Source organism: Hoplias malabaricus, chromosome 4 (assembly GCF_029633855.1).
Source record: "Hoplias malabaricus isolate fHopMal1 chromosome 4, fHopMal1.hap1, whole genome shotgun sequence".
Lineage (NCBI taxonomy): Eukaryota > Metazoa > Chordata > Actinopteri > Characiformes > Erythrinidae > Hoplias > Hoplias malabaricus.
In genome coordinates, this window is record NC_089803.1 from 34,745,364 (window position 1) to 34,765,799 (window position 20,436).

A 20,436-nucleotide genomic window follows, 5' to 3' on the forward strand; every position below is an offset into this window, starting at 1 on the left:
TGTAATTTTTTTTTCTTTCGACTTGACAGTAAGTGCTCATTCCAGCTGAAGTTAATGGCCTTGTGTAGAAAAGGTCCTGTATATTTCTGATGCACTATATTGCTGCAGTTCCCTGTGATTATACAGAAGTGCATAAAATAGAGTTATTACCTAGAGGTACTTTTCCATACTCTATTAAATGATTAGCGTGTCCCAGCATAGAAAGGCTAACAGAGCATGGGCTGCAGCAAGGTGCTCATTATGATATCAGATTAGCTTCATTTACATGATAATTGCAGTCATGTTACCACCTACGATTGCAACATTGATAAGGCCCTATTCTCTAGGCCTGTTTGAAGTGAGTGCAGGAATTTACTCTGTGAGTTGGATGTGCTCAGCTCTGACAGCTTCCCCCATCTTCTTGTGCCGAGTTTGTTCCCACAATTCATCAACTTACAAATTTCTAGTGACACGTTCATTACTCATCAAAGCACAGAGGCACAGAATGCAATCTTAATATTATTTCAGGAGACAATTAGTCTGCCACAGAATAGCCCCTTCTACCATCACAGTATCTACACAGCCACCCCAGCCATCAAGCCAAAACAATACAGAGGCTAATTTGATTTGCATTATGCTAATATGACGCAATCTGCATAAAGCAACATGACTTTCCCGGACCGGAGGAATTTCTCGCAGATGTGCTGTACAAATGCAACTTTACTGACTGTGAATTTAGACATGACACTGTAACCAAGCTAAGGCTCCCTACGTGCTGTTATCACTGAGAAAATATCAGCGCCACATCTTAACCCCTTAGCGAGAGAGACAGGCCATTATTACAAACTGCCAGAGCCCAGCTGAATTTCATCTGGCCTTTCATGCTGTGTGATTGTATTGTATCCTGTGGTATAATAGTAAACGATGCTTGGTCTTAATATGCAGGACCTGCTAGGACAACAGGCAATAGCCCTGGCCTGCTTATCCTCTGCTCGCTTATCACTGCAGGGCATCATAAATTTGCAGCAGGGGGTTTTGGCTCACTGGCTCCTCAGGGAGTTCATGTATTTGATGGTGCTGGCTAATTTAGATCTAACCCTCAGAGCTAGCCGAGCAGTGGCTTGGAGGGATGCTCTCCCTGGATGTAAACGTCATTTGCTTCAGGCGTTGAAACACACACGAGAGCTTGCCCAATCACACAGTTCTAGTAAACAGTTTGAAACCAGAAAAAAAAAATCTTATAGCTGAGACATCCATATCAGTTTTCGCATTCTTATAATACAGGGGTATGCAACCAAGACAAGTGCTCTTCTCTTGGAATAACCATATCACTGATTTTCCTCTAAACTGATACAAGTAATACAACAGCTGAATAGAACAACAATTCTACAACTGATTCTTCTAAAAGTCTGGTATGGTTTCCACAGCAAGAACTAGTTAGATGTAGCGATACTTCAGTATCTAAACTAAAATGTGACAGAACATATTTTATTTTAATATCGGAAAATACAGACACCTTATTAGAGTGTATTTATTCTACAGATGGGTCTCTAGCTTTCACATTGAGAGGACATGAATGTGTGTATGGTCATTTTCATCAGTAGACCTCATTACTAGCTAGAACAGCATATTCCAGGAGAATAGCCTTCAGCATTTTTCTCTTTCTCAGTTAGCTGGACTTGAAATGACTCCAATGTGAATATAAGTCAATCCCTGGATTCTAAAAAAGGAGAGTAATAGGTCCATGTTCAGATTCGACACAAAATCCAATATTTCATTACAGAGATGTGTTGATGAGATGGGTGCAGAGCAGGTCTGTTGGGCAGTGGCTCTGACGTACCGTCATCTAATTCCAGCAAATTTGATACAGGTCAGAGGTCTGTGTCGAGCTTGTGATATGATGGTAAATCAGTTTTATCAGACTTGTCATGTATGTCAAGGGGTGAGATGGGACGAGGGGAGACTGATTATTTTTAGAGAGATTATTTGTCAAAGTAATCATATTACATGTTTCATCAAGCTCTCTATAAACTGTAAATAGGTGAATTTCATTAGGATTCGATAAGCAGTGTATTTATGTGGTTTCAAATCCAGCTCCAACAGTATTTCTACAAAATTTAGAGTTTAACAAGCTAATATCTGGTTCCACTGTTCTAGTCTATTCTACGTGCAAATATGGTAAAAACCAAATTAAATGAATATTTAAAAAAGTACAATTAAGCAAAATTGATGTATCTATCAGAACTGAGCTTTCATTAATCTAATACACCATTCTCTCATCAACAGTCACTCTATCTTAAAAAAACAAGTAAGGCTTTTCTGCCCTCTGCCAGACCACAGTGACTCAGCATTATCCAAAGAACTCCAAAAAATGTCCCATTTTTGTTTGTTAAGAAAATCAATCATGCTCTTATGATTCACTTAGTTCTAGTATGTGTATCTCCATTCACATTTTTAGAAATCTCCGTCTGGTCATTAAAGACAAACAAAAACAAAAAAAAAACCTCTGTTCATTAATATAATTAAAATAACGGATTTAGAAGTTATTTCTAAAACATGCAGATTTATGAATATACCATTAGCCCCTCCACTGCTTCCTCTTTCCGCTTTGTAGCTCAAAACCCCAACCTGCAAGCTGATAGGTTCCTTAGGTTTATGATGTCAGAAACTCTGGCTGTCCAAATCAGTCCCCTGGAGACTGCAGTTTTAAAACCGAAATGCTCAACCATGAAGTTGACAGCATATTTTTTGCACAATATGTCGTCTATTGTTTAAACAACACTACATGAACATGTTTATATGGTAAAAATCTATATTTTCACTGAAGGTGCTTTTAAGAATGTTCTTGCTATCCAGGTTCTTATAGAACATTCCACTCATACACACAGGTATAGAGTGCCCTCCTTGATCCAAAATGCTGTAGTATTTTTTCCTCTTCATTCACTATGTTCTAGAATGTTCTTCTCATTTACAGTGTTCTAGACTGTTCACCTCTATTCTCTCTGGCTCATTTGGCTTTATACACCATCTCCAATAAAGCTTCACTTAACACTTTTATTAGAGTTTCCAGCAGGACTATAATTATCAACTAGACAAAGGCAGACTGGGTCAAACCAGGAGAAACCGGAACAAAAAACACAGGAGACACAAAAAGACACTGAAGGTTATGAAGGGATGCAGTTTAGAGGTTGAAGCATAACACTTAAAAAATACTGCGCACTTCTGTAAATTTCTAATGGTTTATTTGCTGAATTTAACACATTGGAAGGTAAAAAATATATGGCCTCTGTAAACATTATGGCAACATTTTCTTATTAATTTTACTATATGATACATTTGGCAAAATATTTGCATAAATGTTTTGCATAAAACCATGTGTAGTAATGTATTTTAAATGTCTATATATGTACACAGACAATGTTCATTTTCTGGTAAAGGCAAAATATTAAAACCTCAATTTTTAGTGAAACTGTCCATTAAAATGTGTTTTGTGAAATCTTATCTGACTTTTTGTGCGATACAAACCTAAACACTGTTTTCCTTCATGTGTTCTTGTCTGAGTGCTCTGACCTTGTTAGCCCGTGTGATCGATTATGAGTATGGATTGGCATTGTTTGCTTGTCTGTTGGATTTATGAACCTGTCTGCCTGTGATGTGAGGATGCCTTGAGGAAAAGCCCAAATAAAATGGGCTCCAAATACCTCTGACTCACAGTTGTCTCCCCACATTGCTGAAAGACATTTAAACTCATCAAAGAGTTTTAAGTATACATGCGTTTTCCCCTCAAGTGAAACTAAAGTCTCCTTTTAACTTAACACACAGTTAGCATCTCAAATAAGCTGAGGTAACACTCCAGAGATCCAATCAGTATCAGCAGCAGAGACAACATGACAAGGCACAGCAGGCTGCAGCCATCAGTCTTGTTAGTCTCTGACTGCACTTTCCAATGAGGATGCATTGCCACTAACCAAACTCATTAAAATACACAGTCATCTCTGTAACATGCAAATTTACAAAAGGAAATTAAGTGTGGGTGGGTGCGTCAGGTCAGAACTAGTATCTTTCATTACAAAGCCATCAGTCATCAGCAGCAAATAGCGTATGAACATACATCACCGCTGTCTGAACAAAACCTCCTGTATGTCCTTTTTGCTCAAAAATTAAAAATTATTGTTCCCTTTTTCTGGGAGATTGCTGTTTTGGAGATACAAGGTTCAGATGAATTCCTGAATATGGAGGTTCCTTAGAATCTAGTCTGCCCTAAGAGTCTGAAGTAGTTTCTAACATAACATTGAGTACTGAGGTCTGACAGCTCTACTGGTGTAAACAAAAAAAACAAATCACAACCAATTACAACCAAACTTATGATATTGCTCTAGTTTTACAAATCAAAAACAGTCATTATTTCATTTAATGTACGGTCTGGGGAGTGAATTTTATGATTTGTTTAAATGTTTACATACTTAATAAAATCTTTCTCTTGCCTTTTAATATAAGAATATATTGCTTGCTGCTCTTTGTTTCACATGACCAAGTCATATCAGTTAGTAAATTACTACTGAATTTAAATTTTACAGAAATGTAAAAACGTAACAGCTGATGATATCAGTAGATGGCCCAGTGGCACAGCAGGCATTGTTGCTGTCACACAGCTCCAGGGTGATGGTGCTGTATGTTCAGTCCCTGTTTGGGTGACTGTATTTGGGGTGTCTTTTGCCCATGTTCGTGTGGGTTTTTTTTCTGGGTGCTCTGGTTTATTCCCTCAGTCCAAAAACACATGCTTGGAAGGTAGACTGGCTATTCAGTGTCCATAAGTGTGAGTGACTGTGTGAGTGTCTGGAGCCCTGTCCAAGGTGTATACCTACCTCCATATATTAGCATCAGTGGGGAAATTGGGAAATCAGTTAGCCCAATTAGATATTTTAAAGAAATGTACTGTCATCTGGATTTTCTATCATTTTGCAGACATTTAGAAAATAGAAACTGAAAAAGTGACAACTAAAAAAATACAGCAAACCTGACTGTACCAGACCTGCTTATCTTGCTCATCGCTTTTAAAATTCTTCATGCATGAGTGCATTTTAAATTATGTAATATCTTCATGGCTACGATTCTGAGCAGGGGTGTGTGAAGATTATATTAGTGCAATATTCTCTCTGCAAGTCTCACCTAGGCTGACAGCTGCACACAAGCATTTCGCCAAAGTGAACCCAAGCATACGTTTCCCATAAGCCTCTCATTAGATTTTATAATTGCAGGGTGGAATATGCAAATAACTGATGGTTAACATATGAATTGGGGTCCTGTAGTTCATGGAATGCAGGATTAAACCAAGATGGCCCCCTTTTCATGAGCACAACAATCATATAACACAAATTATTAAAACAATGGTCCCTATTTTGTGTTTGTTATGGGCGGTTTTCTTTGAGGCATAATTAGCTTTTTCAAGCCATCCACTGTCATATGAATTTAGTGAAAAGATTTACAGTATCCCTCAAATTATTAAGGGCATGTTTATGATCATATTGTCATTTATACATCAACATATTTCTTTAAACAGTATAAGAGGGCCCAGAAAATCTATGGTGATATGGGTTAGTAAGCACTCAAAAACACACTAAAAAGAAAGTTTTGAAATGAATGTTTTGTACCATTTTATGAATTAACTTAGGACACATCGAACAATTATAGAACTCTTTCTCACACTGAGTTCGTCCTCAAGCCCATTGATATTCCCTGAGCTCTGCTTGAATCTATTCACCATCACAAACAAAACAAACCAAAACACCTTCCCTCAGATCCCTCACTGCTAACATGCTAATGGCTGGAACTGTTTTAAAGGGAGCCTTGTTAGCATTCATAAAAAGCAGTGTTGCTGTATCAGGACTGTTACAGCTCAACACTAATCCCTCACTCGATAAAGCAAGACAAATCGCTTATCACAGCATCGGCGCACCGCTTCGTATTTGCGTCACGGCTTTAAATTCACATTAGCTTACATTCCCACACTCCAATGTCTAGCAAGTGTTTTCAGGCCTGGCTATTTTTCTGATATTTGTCCACGGAGTGCATTCCAGAATAAAAAGTAATGGGTTGGTTTCCTGGAAATTAACTATGTCTAGTTTTAGTCTAGACGTACAATAGATTTAATGTTTTGTTACTCTTTGGTTCTCAGCCAAAAGACATAAGAAATGTGTAGTGCAAGTCTTAGGACTGCATACTGTCGCTGTCCAATTAAAAACATGTATCTCCACTTTTGTGGATTTTTAGTTTACCACATAATTTAAACGCAGCTGCTGCCCTTCACACTGTGTGACAATTTCATGATGAATCGATCAATAAAAATGCTCCAAAAGTACTCTGAATATAATCTCTTTCTGGACAGAGAGGATAAGCTACAGTCTATGGACAGTCTAATGTCTATGTTTATATATTGTACAATCAAACATAATACATACACTACAAGTCAAAGTTTGCAAACAAAAGTTTGCTCAGGATTCGTATCCTCTGTTAGCTGTTTGTTTCACTTTTGTAAAAGCCTCACACTGGAGCATTGCCATAAGGATTTGATTACATTCACACACAAGCACATTAATAAGGTCAGGTACTGGTGTTGGGTGATTAGTCCTACATCAAAAATGACATTCACAAATACCCGAGGTATTATATAGGCCTTCCATCATAGGAGAATGTACTTGCACTTCTCCACAACCCAAAGCTGGGAGTGGGGGTTCATATGTCTTTTGTCAATGCCTTAAAAAGTACCTTGCATATCGAAACACTAGCTAACATTATAATTTACCCGCACTACAGCAAGTAGACAGAAATGCCGCCTACCAATCTTGTGCCACCTGACCTTTAAAGTAGCACATCAAAGACAGGATTACAGGTCCCAAATCAGTTTAGAAGTCATTAAAATGAGATCAAGGGCAGGCTGGGAGCCGAGAGAGAAACTAGAGCACTGAAATTGACCTTAGAAGCTCTCTGTGCTCCACATAGGAAAACATTATCACACGAGTCAATGGCACCATGGTGTCCTAGCAGAAGCACTGAGGCTGTATGAGGCACACTGTCTCACACACATACAGAAGACTATAAGCAAGTATGCAGCAGTGAGTTAATGCCAGACTATTCATATGGAGATCATAGGGGTCACCATTTGCATATGTAAATAACTGGATCTAAAACAGTTCAATGGGATGTGTGCAGCATTTGGACTCTACTCAAAAATTTCACACAAACAGACAAAAAAATATGCAAATACACACTTGTAGGATTAAAACATTATGTATTAGCTCAATGACACAGGCTAAACACAACACCACCATCTCTCTCTCTCACTCACACACACACACACACACACACACACACTCACAGAATTAAAAAACTTATTTTATTTCCAGAAAAAAACAGCTATTTGTAGAAGTTATTTAGTTTTCATCATGAGGAAAAAAAGCAGAAAATATTTTTTAAAATGATTTTATATTTTAAATTTTTTTAAAAAGCATTACACAGATGCCTCAACAAATTCTTCACTAATGAGACCTCCCTTTTGTCAGCATCTATTTTTCCAAGGAGACTTGCTTTTAGTCTTTTAGATATAGGAGTATCTTCCCATATATCGTAGAAACTGCTTAAATTTTCAAATTCTTACCTAATTAAGTGGTTACAAATCCAGAGTTTCTAAAACCCCATTCCACATTTCAGACTTCAGCTTTCTAATACTAATTTGCTTCTTCCTTTTCTCAGTTTCAGCTTGTTGTTTCAGACCCACAGCGTTAAATTGCCTTCTCAAAATGGAAAAATAAAGAGAAACACTTGCAGATATTCTTAAAGGTCTGAAGCAAGAATGTAGCTTGAATTTATTATAGACCGTTTACATTATAGTACTTTACAGCCATAACTAGAAATTAACAAACAATAGCGTGGTCTGAATTAATTTTTTAATTAGACTCCATCCAGCAAATAAACAATTACATATGGATAACGTAAAAAGGGCACAATCTTAACTCCAGGGGGGAAATATTCCTGAGGTGTATTTCACCTCAAACATCACAGTAGAGCCATGGAAAAGCATCCTGAGTGTTGCAGGAACACCATTTTTTAAAACATACCTCCTGCACCTGTAGCATTAGCCCTATTACCAACAATTCCACATATTCATAAATTCTGCAGTGCTTCTCACACCATTCTTTATAGACTCCCTTCTACCAAGAAAGGTACTTTATATAGAAACAAAAATGTTTTTCTATATTTCTGAAGAGCCATTTTGGGACATTTTTGTCTAAAGGTCTTTGTGTGAAATTTGAAAATAAAGAATTTTTGACATTTAATACCTGCATTCTGCTTTCAACAGACTTTCTGCAAACATGAATACCCCTCCCCCCTTTCCGCCACCCAATAAAAACGTCTTTCTCCAGTTTTAGTATAGTTAGCTTGGTGTGGTTTATCATTGTGATGCTAATGCTGTGGTTAATGTGTATGGGGGGGACATACAGTGAGTTGCAGCTAAAATCAGTGACCTCAGCCCTTTCAGAGCAGACCATTCAACACACTGCCTGCCTCATTCCAGCACAATCCGTAATCAATGGGCTTTTTTCTCTCCCGCGAGCTTTAGGATGTGCTGACTCTCAGCATTGCCAGAGCTTTCGGCCTGCTGCTGCGCCATTGTTACTGACTGCAATTATCAGTCCTGCAGAACTTTCTTTTCTCACCTATCAACATATCACAGGAGTAAACAAAAGGTCCAGAAGAGTAACGACCTGCAAAACCCAGAGGATTTAAAATGGCACAAGAGAGAGTGGGACTAAGCTACTAATTTGATCTGTGTCACCAACACATGGCCAATATTTGTGGTGATTTATCACCCTAAACATGTTTATAAATGCTCTCATTTTCATGCTCCCAATATTTGCTTTAACTGGTACAAAGATGCTTATGCAAGGCCTGCTGCACCTGCTCAGTTAAACGTGTCTGTGTCTTCTCCACAGTTTAGCGAGCCAAGGTCTGCATGAGTCAGCCTCAGGAGGAGGCATACTATACTTCACATCCCATAATGGAATGCGCAAGGCGCAGGTGGCCATGGCAACCGAGGGGAAGTGAGAGAAAGTGAAGAAGAGTGGCACACCTGGTGCTCTGTGTCACTCAGCAGAAAAAGCGCAGTAAACATTCATAGACTTTAACCCGTTAAGCCCTAGAGGACCTGTCGGCTGCTTCGCATTTCACTTTCCTTACCCTCACTGCATTACACATACACAGGTTTTGAGGATTAATAGTAGTGTCAGGTTGTTGTTTATTTCAATGTTTTGTTTTGTTTTGGTTTTGTGTTTTCCTTGTGCCTTGTTTCTCCTCTTGTCTCCCTTAGTCACACCCTGCACCTGTGAGTTGTGATGTGACTGAGCACACAGGTGCATTTTATTGTGTCTGGTTATTTAAGCTCGGCCTCTGAAGTCTGTGTTTGAGGTTCATTGCCATTGTCGGGGCTTCTGTTATATTCGGTATTCATGTGTTTGCTTTTGTTGTTTATCCTTTGTGTTTATTTAAATATTTATTCATCTCAGTGCATGCCTACACCTCAACATTTCCCCCACAAATTGTGAAAAGTTGTTTCTGAACAATTCCTTTTTTTGGTTCCTTGATAATTATTATTAGTAGTTACTGAATAGTTCGTGATAGATCTAGAAGTACTTACCGAAAAATTCATGGCAGTTACTAAAGAATGACTAAAGCAATTTCAGTCATTTCTGAATAGCATAAGCTGAATAAGAATAATTATTAAGTACTAAACCTTTATGCCTTTACATTCCAAGGCCATTAAAATCATATTAGTTTATAGGTCATATTTGTCCACACTTAATTAATGAATTATTCATTCATTCATCCATTGTCTGTAACCCTTATCCAGTTCAGGGTCGCGGTGGGTCCGGAGCCTACCTGGAATCACTGGGTGCAAGGCGGGAATACACCCTGGAGGGGGCGCCAGTCCTTCACAGCGCGACAATTAAACTCACACTTATGGACACTTTTGAGTCACCAATCAACCTAGCAAGCTGTGTCTTTGGACCTAGGGAGGAAACCGGAGCACCCGGAGGAAACCCACACGGACACGGAGAGAACACACGAATCTCCTCACAGACAGTCACCCAGGGTGGCACTTGAACCCACAACCTCCAGGACCCTGGAGCTGTGGGACTGCGACACTACCTGCTACGCCACCATGCTGCATTAATTAATTTAATAAAAATAATGTATTTACTTGCTGTGTGTTACTGCAGTTGAACACAATGAATTATACCTCAGTAATGTACTATCCAGGACCTAAGATCCCTTGAACATTGCCCAAGATCTTGGATGGCTAAAACACTAAAAATTCCACCTAAAAATGTAAAGAAACATGATCAATCGATGTGCTGTAATTCCCCCAAAAATATGCAATATCATTTATCATTGTAATATTTTTACACATACCCATATTTGCCTGAACCTACAGCTCTTCCAATCTACACAACATATTAGAATAAATCTCTCCTAACCTGTTGGATAAAGCTTTCTCTTTTTTTCATCTGACACTGTAACCCCTGTGTGAGGGGGTCTGTCAGTGTATTCAGCACAGATACATTTTAAATTGGGTTAGGTCAGGGCAGAATTACAGAGTGACAGATGCACTTTTATTGAGTTGCTCAGCCACCTCCTCATTCTTCTGCCAGCTCAAAAGCCTGCACTCTTTCCAAGAAGCCAGACCCACCTGTTTCTCTCAGAGGTCACTCTGGAGGTGGTCGGAGTCCTGCTCTCACTTAACAGTCAAACACATAGTGTATCCCCCAGTGCCAGGAAATGCAATCAAAGGCAGTTCAAACCCTCTAAAGCCCTGCTATTGTAACCAAAGCCTCTCTTCCACACAGAGTAAAACCAGACAGCAGCATTCTCTCATTAGACCTCCATTTCAGTCCTGTCTCTATTGTCCTTGACCTGGACAAATCAAACTCCTTAATGACGAAGAAGAGCAGAAAAGAGAGAGTGGGTGGGGGGGAGAACGTGGAATGTATTAAAGTGTGAGAATGATTTAACAGAGTAAAAAGAAAAAAATATATACTACACACACACACACACACACACACACAGAGAGAGATGAAAGAGAGAAAGAGAATTTGTAAGAGGCACAAAGTAAGACAACTTTATCAGAGAGAGAGAGAAAAAAGAGAAAAGACTGTGAAAGATTGAGCTTGAGTTTGGAAAAGTGATGTATGTTTAACAGTATATATTTCATATTTCTTCACATGTAGTAGACAAAGGTGAAATTGTGAACACAGATTCATAAACAAAGTCAGTCAGTATCTTGACTGCAGTGTCACTTTTTTTCATGAAATAATCAGATTTAGAGGCGCTGAGAATCAGGGAGGCTCATGGCAACTCTAGCCACTCCTTAAGTCCATTCAGATCCTGCAGGTGAATACCAATCCTTTCCCCTCCACTGCTTTCAAAAAGCCCCGGCCATACAATTTCAGACCCCAACCATCCAAACAATACCTCTTTCAAACTGTGAGAAAATCAAATCATGCCCATGGGTGTGAGGGCCAATCAGTAAGCTCCCAGCGGCCTCAGCACCTAATCAGACATATGGGATTACCAGTGCAGTTAATGAGAGTCTCCTCTGTGTGTGAAGACTAACACACAGCTTCAGCTATGGGCTGGAAACATCAGAACATATGAAAGACATGTGAAATTTATATTGAGGGAGGATTAAGCAGTGTACAAAGACTTGATTTGACTCATATACTTTTCAAATGAGAGCTCTCTAATTGTACTTTGGCTGAATAGAGTAAAGCTGTAGGCACCTTCCTGAGTTCTTCACATTTAATCATCAGCTCTGGAGTCCAATAGCAATAACTGCTCAAATGAAAATCAGTGTTAAGATGAAGTGCTTGGATAGAAGCTTTTTTACACAAACGAATAAACTACTATATATGGATAAAAATGACAAAAACTAACAAAGTTAATGACAGGATGGAGAAGAAAGATACAAAGATACAGCTATCTTTCATTTAACTCTGTGTTTTTCTAAGACTTTAATAATTAAAGATAACTTATAAATGTAATAAGAGACTAAAATGTACCTCAGTCTTCTATTATCAATAAGGAGTACGTGTATAGACATTTGTTTGCAGAATGTTTTCAGGTAGCCTGGTGTGAGAAGCAATCCTTATTAACAATGTATATAGTGTACACACATTTCCATTGCAAAACTGCTTCAAATACTTCCAGTAAAGTATTTCCCCTTTGAGATAAAACAAATCTCATTAATGCAACAAAAGATATAAAACAGCTGATGATTTACAATTAGAAAATGGTGCAAGACTACTCCTTATTTTATCAGTGAAACAAAACAGAATATCCACAAGTGGGTTTCCCAGCATAAGACTTGAGTTCATGCACCACAAGGCTTGGTTTGTATCCACTGGTCAGTTCAGTGACCCTCTCTAATGACCATCCTCTATCAGCCAATGAACCGTTCACCCAACCATTCAAAATAATGGACATATCAATGAATGTGTGCTCACTGACCGCCAAGTAGACGCTGACCGGTTCTCTTCAGGAACATGTATATAAGTAATGCTATGATGGCTTTATATCTGTAGGACTACCCACAAATTCTTAGGCATGCTAAAAGTATAACAGTCACATACTTTACACTTTGCAATGCATTGAGCTCTTGACACTACAGGACCATTAAAAATGTAGGTTAATAACATGCAATTGCCCAATACCTTTACACCATGTGGTTAGGTTTTTACACAAATTTTCACCTAGTTTAGCAATCTTATCTTTTCAGTCAATGGGCAGCTCAACACACTTGGAGGAGAACACTAAATGCAAGTACATAAGCTGACAAACACTGAGTTGACACATGGGAATCGCACATAGGAACACATAGGAACGGAGTACATTGACAGGGCAAATGTAAAGAATTTTTTGTTTGCTACTGACTCTAAGAGTGTACAGAAGTAATAATAAGCTAGTGAAATAAAGTCAGAAAATGTAAGTCGCGGTCACACAGCTGTAGGGTTCTGTGAAGAGTTTACTGGGTTCTCCCTGTTCTGCATGGGTTTTCTCTGGGTGCTCAGGTTTTCTCCCACAGTCCAAAAACACATGCTAACAGGTTAACTGGCTATTTAAAAGTGCCCATTGATGTGTGGGTGTGGGATGTCCTGCAATGGACTGGTGCCCATTCTGGAGAGTGTTCCAGCTATTCTTGGTGATTCTGGGTGGGCTCCAGACCCAAAATGACCAAGCAGACAAGCATGTTCCCCCATCAGTCTAACCTAGCTTTCAGACTCTCAGCTGAGGGTTTTGGGATTGACCTTGCAATCTCCTGAGAAAAGAGCAAGCACTAACCCTGTCCTCTGTGTGAAGGTTCCTTAACTTTAATAATGCTTCCATGCTTGCAAATGCTTGTTTACAAAAAGCATCCTTATCATTAGCATCATCATCATCTTCTTTGCCGTTTAATCCATTTCAGGGTCGCAGTTTGTTTACAAAAATGATTCTTTAAAGAACCAACCATGGAAAGTTTTTCTGGAGCACAGCCCCTAGGAAATCTTTTAGTGTAATGGGTGAACAATTAGATTAGAACAATTTAGTGGATGGTGAACAATGACCATCTCAGATAACCACTTGTTATGCTGTTACATGGACCATCTGCAAGTACATTATGTTAACAGGAAGTAGCATGAATAAACTATTTTAATGGACTATTCATAGCAAAGCCAAAAATACACACATGTAAAAAATCAGAGGCCAGTGAAACAGCACCGTTTTCATCATAATGCCACAACTAAGTGCTCATGGCGTGACAAGAGGGCGGTAAAAAAAAGCTCTAAAAGCCCTGGCATGGACTAGAATTTAAGCAATAAGTCTGACAGTCCCTACAGGCCGTAATCCATTCTTCCCTCTCTGCATTAGTGAGGTCACCAGCGGCACGGCTTGACAGATCTGTGTCTGTGCCACTACAGAATTTGAATGAACTGTTCAGAGAATGAGGTCAAATCTACTGCACTGCACTGGCCATGCTAATGCAATGAACAGAAATTCCACACTAGTATACAGAGATCAAATAGGCACAGCTTACCTGACAAAGACCTAATGAGATATCAAAAAATATACATAGTGGACATAATCATTATCCTTAGAAAGTGAAAATCTACGCCTCATTGATAAGAGGTGTATGTTACTACTTAAGCAAGAGCTCCGTTCAGCTTCTGAACCTTAAACAGCTGAGGAAGAACATAACAGACAGTGGGTCTCGCTGTGCAGGTTCTTACAAAAAGACATAAAGCCTACATGTCATTTACACTTAAACATACATAAATTATTACATGCATAAACACTATAACAATGTATATATCTATAATTATACCACAGTTTGTTATGACCTTGCAATGTGATTGGCTGAGAGACGTTCCAGGAGTGCCAATATTACACGATAATGGCAACCTGACCCAAGCTCTTCAGGTATCACTCCACAAAATTTAGTGCTATTACTTAGAGCACACTCTTTCAGCAGTGCCATAGAAGAACCACTTTTGGTTCCATAAAGAACCATGTTTGTTCAAGAGTTGTGTGAGTGTGAAGAACATTTTAGAGGTTAAAAATCCATCCGTGGATCTTAAGATTATAGACCCTTTTAAACAAATTAGCAAAAATGTCTCTTTATAGAAATAAAAGTAGTTCTTTTATGGCTTCTTTCAAAGAACCTTTTGTAGCACCTTTATCTGACAAGGCACTTATTATTCTCTATATTCAAAGTACAAGAACAAAAGGGTCAAATTAGCTGATTACCTTCCTTGTTGTTGATATGTAGTAACTCCAACAGACATGAGAATCTATTAATGTTCAAATAAACAAACATTGTTCTCAAGAAGTGCTTTTAACACACATTAAATAAATGTCATAGCACCAGTAACAGATTTAATATAAAAACCCACTTCCTTAAATTTATTTTCTTCTGGATATTTTACTTTTATTTATTTATTTTTTTTTTACAATTTTACTTGCTTGTATTTTTCTAAATCTAATTTTGCACTGCATTGTAAGTATTTAAATTTGAGGTCAGCTTAAATAACATTGATTAGATGATAATAGTATAATGATATATAAAATATATATATACATATATATTTATTATGTATAAATATAAAACCTAACAATAATTGTGGCATGCCTAGATATGGGAGAATGTATTTTAGTGCACATTAGATACAGCTATATAACAACATTATGAAGACCTGTCAAGTTGCGCTGTATTTTAATGCATTCATTTCTGTTTTATGACACCCTCAGTTATAAAAGTGACCTTCTAAGTGTAGCCCATGACACGATACACAACAAATCTCTTAATGAATTAAAGGCAATGGCAGACTGACACTGAAATACGGAACTTTATCAGGAGAAACACATAATTACAGGTATAATGATTATACATGACCTGAGATCAGGAAGTTAAGGTGAGGGTCAAGTGATTTGTGTGTGAAATGGTCAAATGATTTCCACTGATAATAGACCTCAAATATAGAGCAGGATATTACCCAAGATCTGGGAACATACAAAATGCAAATGAATATGTGCACTGTATAAAGAGCAGCTGAACATGAAGAGCACGATAAGATAAGTAAACTACACACCATCTGCTCAACACAGCACTGAGCCAAAAGAAGAATCGTCCAACCTTGGACGTGTTGCAGAAGGACTGGGGGCTACCTCTCGTTCTTTCTCTCCGTGTGTATGTGTGTATATGTGTTTGTCTCATTTGCACTCTCTCTTCCTCACTCTTTCTTTCTCCATCTCCCACTGTATCTTTATTTTTCTCTTTCTGTATCTCTAGCTTTCGTTCCCTCTCTCTCTCTCTCTCTCTCTCTCTCTCTCTCTCTCTCTGTAGTTTTTTCTCTTTCTCTCCACCTCCCTATACCTTTCCATCTCTCCCTTTCATTTGATCTCTTTCTGCCCACTCTCCTTCTCTCCCAGTCTGCTGTCAATTTGTGAGCTGACAAGCTATTTCAAACACATCCGAGTCCTTGTCCTTGTAGCTACATTTAAGGTTCATTGACACATCCTGGCTTTATAAGTCCTCTGCCTGGCTTCTCATGCCCCTCTTCATTGCTTGCTCCAGCTGCTCAATCATATTGGTTTCCACCTGCAGAGACAAGCCTGCCTCCTCACCTATGATACTAATCCGCTCAACATGCACTGTGACTTCTTATACAACGTACATACACTGCACGCTGTGAACAACAGAACACATTTCTCATTTGAATTCATGCTTGACATTTCATACTTTTGCAAATATGTAGCCCAACGTGAAAGGTTTATCATTTTCCTCTTGAAAATGTAGTCAGTCAAGCAAGGTTTTGGCATCTGAAATAGGGCTGTCGCGTGCAGTGATTTAATGGGGCACAACATTGCGATATGTGATTTTACTGTCCCAAATACTTAATTTATCCTGAATCTGACAGGTAGCTGGATGGGAACTCAAATCTGATGTATTTCCCTGTTTGACAGTAACCTTTCTGGCACAGATTTTCATATTGCCTCATCTGAATTGGCTGGCTCTCCCTTTTCATTTGGTTGAAATCCAAAATGCTTCCAAACTGGCAAAGTTGCATTGTGTTTCGTGTCTAGGTTTGCTGCCATTGTTTGCATTTTATAAAAGAAGACTCAGCAGCAGTTCAGATACCAACAGCTGGGAAAAGTTACATTCATTCATTACACACGCACTGAAGTGTAAAACAAGAAACACATATACATTGCGACTGTAACGGTTGCTTACCATTCCCTGCGGTGGTCAATAATGTGGTACTACAATATTGCGGTTATTGCAGCAGCCCTAGTCTGCTTTAGTCTGCTATTTCCTGCTTTAGGTTGACACTGAGTTTCACAGTCAAAGAAAGCATATATCTCACTAATTAGCGTAGTGTAAGACTATGTGTTACTCTGTGTTACACTGTAAGACATAGTGTTACTCATATAAAATGACAAAAACCTAGACATAGTTCAGTGTACTGTTGTTTTTAGGAGAATTAGAAAATAATGTGTTGTCTCTGTACCTTTTTCAATACAATATAGAGTGGCTGATGTTTAACAGCAAATCTCCCTAGGGTTAATATTTTAATGTGTCTATTTTTTAGTTGATAATAAGGAGTACAGTTTTCAGTTAAAGCAGAGGAAGAAAAGAAGGCCATGCCTTTTTTGTGAGTTTGCTTGTTTAGTTTCTATTATACTTCACTCTACATAAGTACTTCATTTACAACAGCCTATTTAATACATTGTTTGAAAACTAGGAGAAATAAACTGAGAAGCTTGTACTGAACAACACAGTACAATACACTGTAACAGTACACTCCCAGCAAGACATTTACTCCTGTCCAATTTCTGTGTAGGCTGCTCCAGCGCAAAGCTAAAGAAGCATACTCTTGACACTAGACATGTCTTGGCTGATTGACTGCTTTTGGGGCAGAGGGAAAATTGTGTAAAATTAATTTCTGCCCAAAGCATCATTTAAAAAAACGGAGGGGAAGGATTGTGATTCCAATTGCACAGATGCCTGTGGGCGTCCTCTTCATCACCCACACACTTCAGATCAACATAATTCATGTCATGTCCCATAAAGCCATTGGGACGTTTATGAACAAGGAGCAGTCCACCATAGGAACGTAAATAAGCTTTTATTTGTTTCAGTGAAACTTGTCAAGATACTCTCTGGTTCCTCCAGAGACATTGGACATTCTACAGCTTTTGTGAGGTTTATTGACTTTGTTCTTGTGGTCAATTTTCTTATCAAAAAAAGTGGCAAATAACCTCGCCTGAGCTTATTCAGTAACAACCACTGGTGATTTAAATGCTAAGTAGTCATGTATATTCATGACCTTATGAACTATTTCTGAGTAAACAGACCTGTCTTATCCTCACCCCCTACTGCTGACTAAACACACAAACAGAATCCTGCAGCTAAAGAAAGTCAAGAAAGAGTGAGGTGCTGGTAAACAGAAACTTCAGAACACATCCAGAATGCTCAACTGAGATCCATTGTTTGTGATGTGATTCAAACTGCCGAATCAGATACAGCTTTTCAGCATCTCTTTCTCTCTCTCTGCCACACATACAGACACACTATTTATTGACTTTACCAACACACAAAAGCAAGGGTTCAGTGTTCACTGCCACACAGCAGAATTGACCATTGTGCTTAAAACATTCAGAGCAAAGCAATCAGCATCCAGTGACCACATAGCGGAAAGAGAAAGCCACAGCTAATCAATGTGGTTTATATAGGAAATGGGGGTAGAGAGGCAACAGTGGCACATTTACACTGATAATTACAATTAACACCTAGCTTCTCAAAACGTTTCTGATTAACAATATTAATCAATATGTAACTAAAAAGAATTGTAATAATCAGAGGCCTGTTAAAGTTTTGAAAGGCTGATGTCCAGCATTCATCAGTAGTTGAAATTTTCAGGTATTTAAACCTGCCGGCCAGATCATTTTCAGTATGTGCTTTTAAGACCTAATTAAAAAAAACACGTCACAATAATTACTTAGTTCAGGTGGAAAATTTTAAAGTTATTGTGAAGAATTACATTACAGTTGGCTTTTCTGAGCACAATATAAAGAACTGAAGAACTACATTGCACCATTGGTATATTGGTATCACTGATATACCTTAGTATTGGTATTACTGATCTAAATGACAAGATATTTGAAAATAGCTTCTAGTTTCATTCATTCATTTATTCATTGTCTGTAAGCACTTATCAAGTTTAGGGTCGCGGTGGGTCTGGAGCGCAAGGGTACTGGGCGCAAGGCGGGTACAAACCCAGTCCTTCACAGGGCAACACACACTCACGCATTCACTCACACCTAGGAACACTTTTGAGCCAATCCACCTACCAACATGTGTTTTTAGACTGTGGGAGGAAATCGGAGCATCCGGAGGAAACACGGGGAGAACACACCAAACTCCTCACAGACAGTCACCCAGAACAGTACTTGAACCCACAACTTTCAGGTCCCTGGAGCTGTGTGACTGCAACACTACCAGACTATTTGAAATATATATATTATTTTATTTTTACTATGTCACATGCTTCAATTATTAATTCACACCATAGAAGATGAATACATACACATGCTAACAAATGTTTTGATTTACAAACTGTGAAAAATCAAACACTATTTGAGAAATCGCAAAGGAATGCAGGGTGTACCCAAACCTTTGATGCAACCTCAATAATCCACTATAAACAGCACAGCATGTCTTATTTTCCCATCCATGCATAAATAAAGAGAGAGAGAGAGAGAGAGAGTGGCACCCTTTCAGATCCCACACAATCTCCTCATTTATCTTTGCCAAGTATGAGAAAGATTCCTCAGTCCTTAAATATCCAAGATATTTTCCACATCCACATTATATTAATGACAGAACATTACAAACACCAACCAAGCAAAGCTCTGAGCAATATATCGTATACAAAGCCAAAGATCAGTGAAAAACTGAAACCACTCACCAAACTTTTCTACTCTTCTTTCTCCAGACACACAGCACAGTCGATCTCAGAATCCAGCACCTGCAATTAGAAGGGAGTATACTTTTAATAAGCACCAATCTGATTAACAAATAGATGTGTGGGCCTCTGTATGAGCTTGGAACATGAACCCTCTACCCCACCCACACCCACACTTAAACTGAGTAGAGCTATGTACCACAGCTTAAGACAAACAAATAAATCAAAGAGAACACAACAGCTGTACAGAGCCGATGGCAGTGTGAAATGGATGAACACAAATGGAGAGGATTCATTTCCTCCTGTGGTCATCCCACTACAGTCCATTATGAACATGTTTGAAAGACTGCAGCTCCATGACTGCGGGGTGGCTGCTCAAAATGACAGCAGATCCCTTGAGCATAAGACACCCAGAGCAATGAGCAGGACAGGAGAACACAATCGTATCTAAATCCAGCAAAGTGTAACATCCTCCGAGGCCAGTACATGAGAGTGAGGGATTTGCAATGCGTATGCAATGGAGAAAAAGATTATTCTCTCTCTCTCTCTCTCTCTCTCTCTCTCTCTCTCTCACTCACTCTCTCTCTCATTCTCTTTCTCTCTCTATGAGTTTAATCAGGCCACCCACTGATAAACAACATGAGACTCTCTTCTTACATTTGGCTTAATTATTTGTTCCCTGAAACAAGCAAAGAGACAATGAAAAATAAAATAGAAAATGTGAAGCAGCGAACCTTTGTTATGATTTAAACATGTTTGTGTACATTTTGTTTAATATGAAGAAAAATGACATGTGAATTTAAACGTAATGCATAAATATCATACTCATGACTATGGAATTAATTCTGCAACGATGACAGATGACATTTAAACAGAATGGCAAAACAGCAAGTGTAGCTAAATA

General features: G+C 38.5%; 1 protein-coding gene across 16 annotated transcripts in view; it reads right to left on the reverse strand.

Moving 5' to 3' along the window:
• Positions 1 to 20,436, reverse strand: part of LOC136694835 (neuronal cell adhesion molecule-like) — a 98,375-nt gene that overhangs the window by 35,621 nt on the left and 42,318 nt on the right. For all 16 annotated transcript variants that reach the window (XM_066668668.1, XM_066668672.1, XM_066668675.1 and 13 more), the window contains exon 2: positions 19,536 to 19,595. The gene's annotated coding sequence lies outside the window, so the exon portion shown is untranslated. The remainder of the gene's footprint in view (positions 1 to 19,535; positions 19,596 to 20,436) is intronic.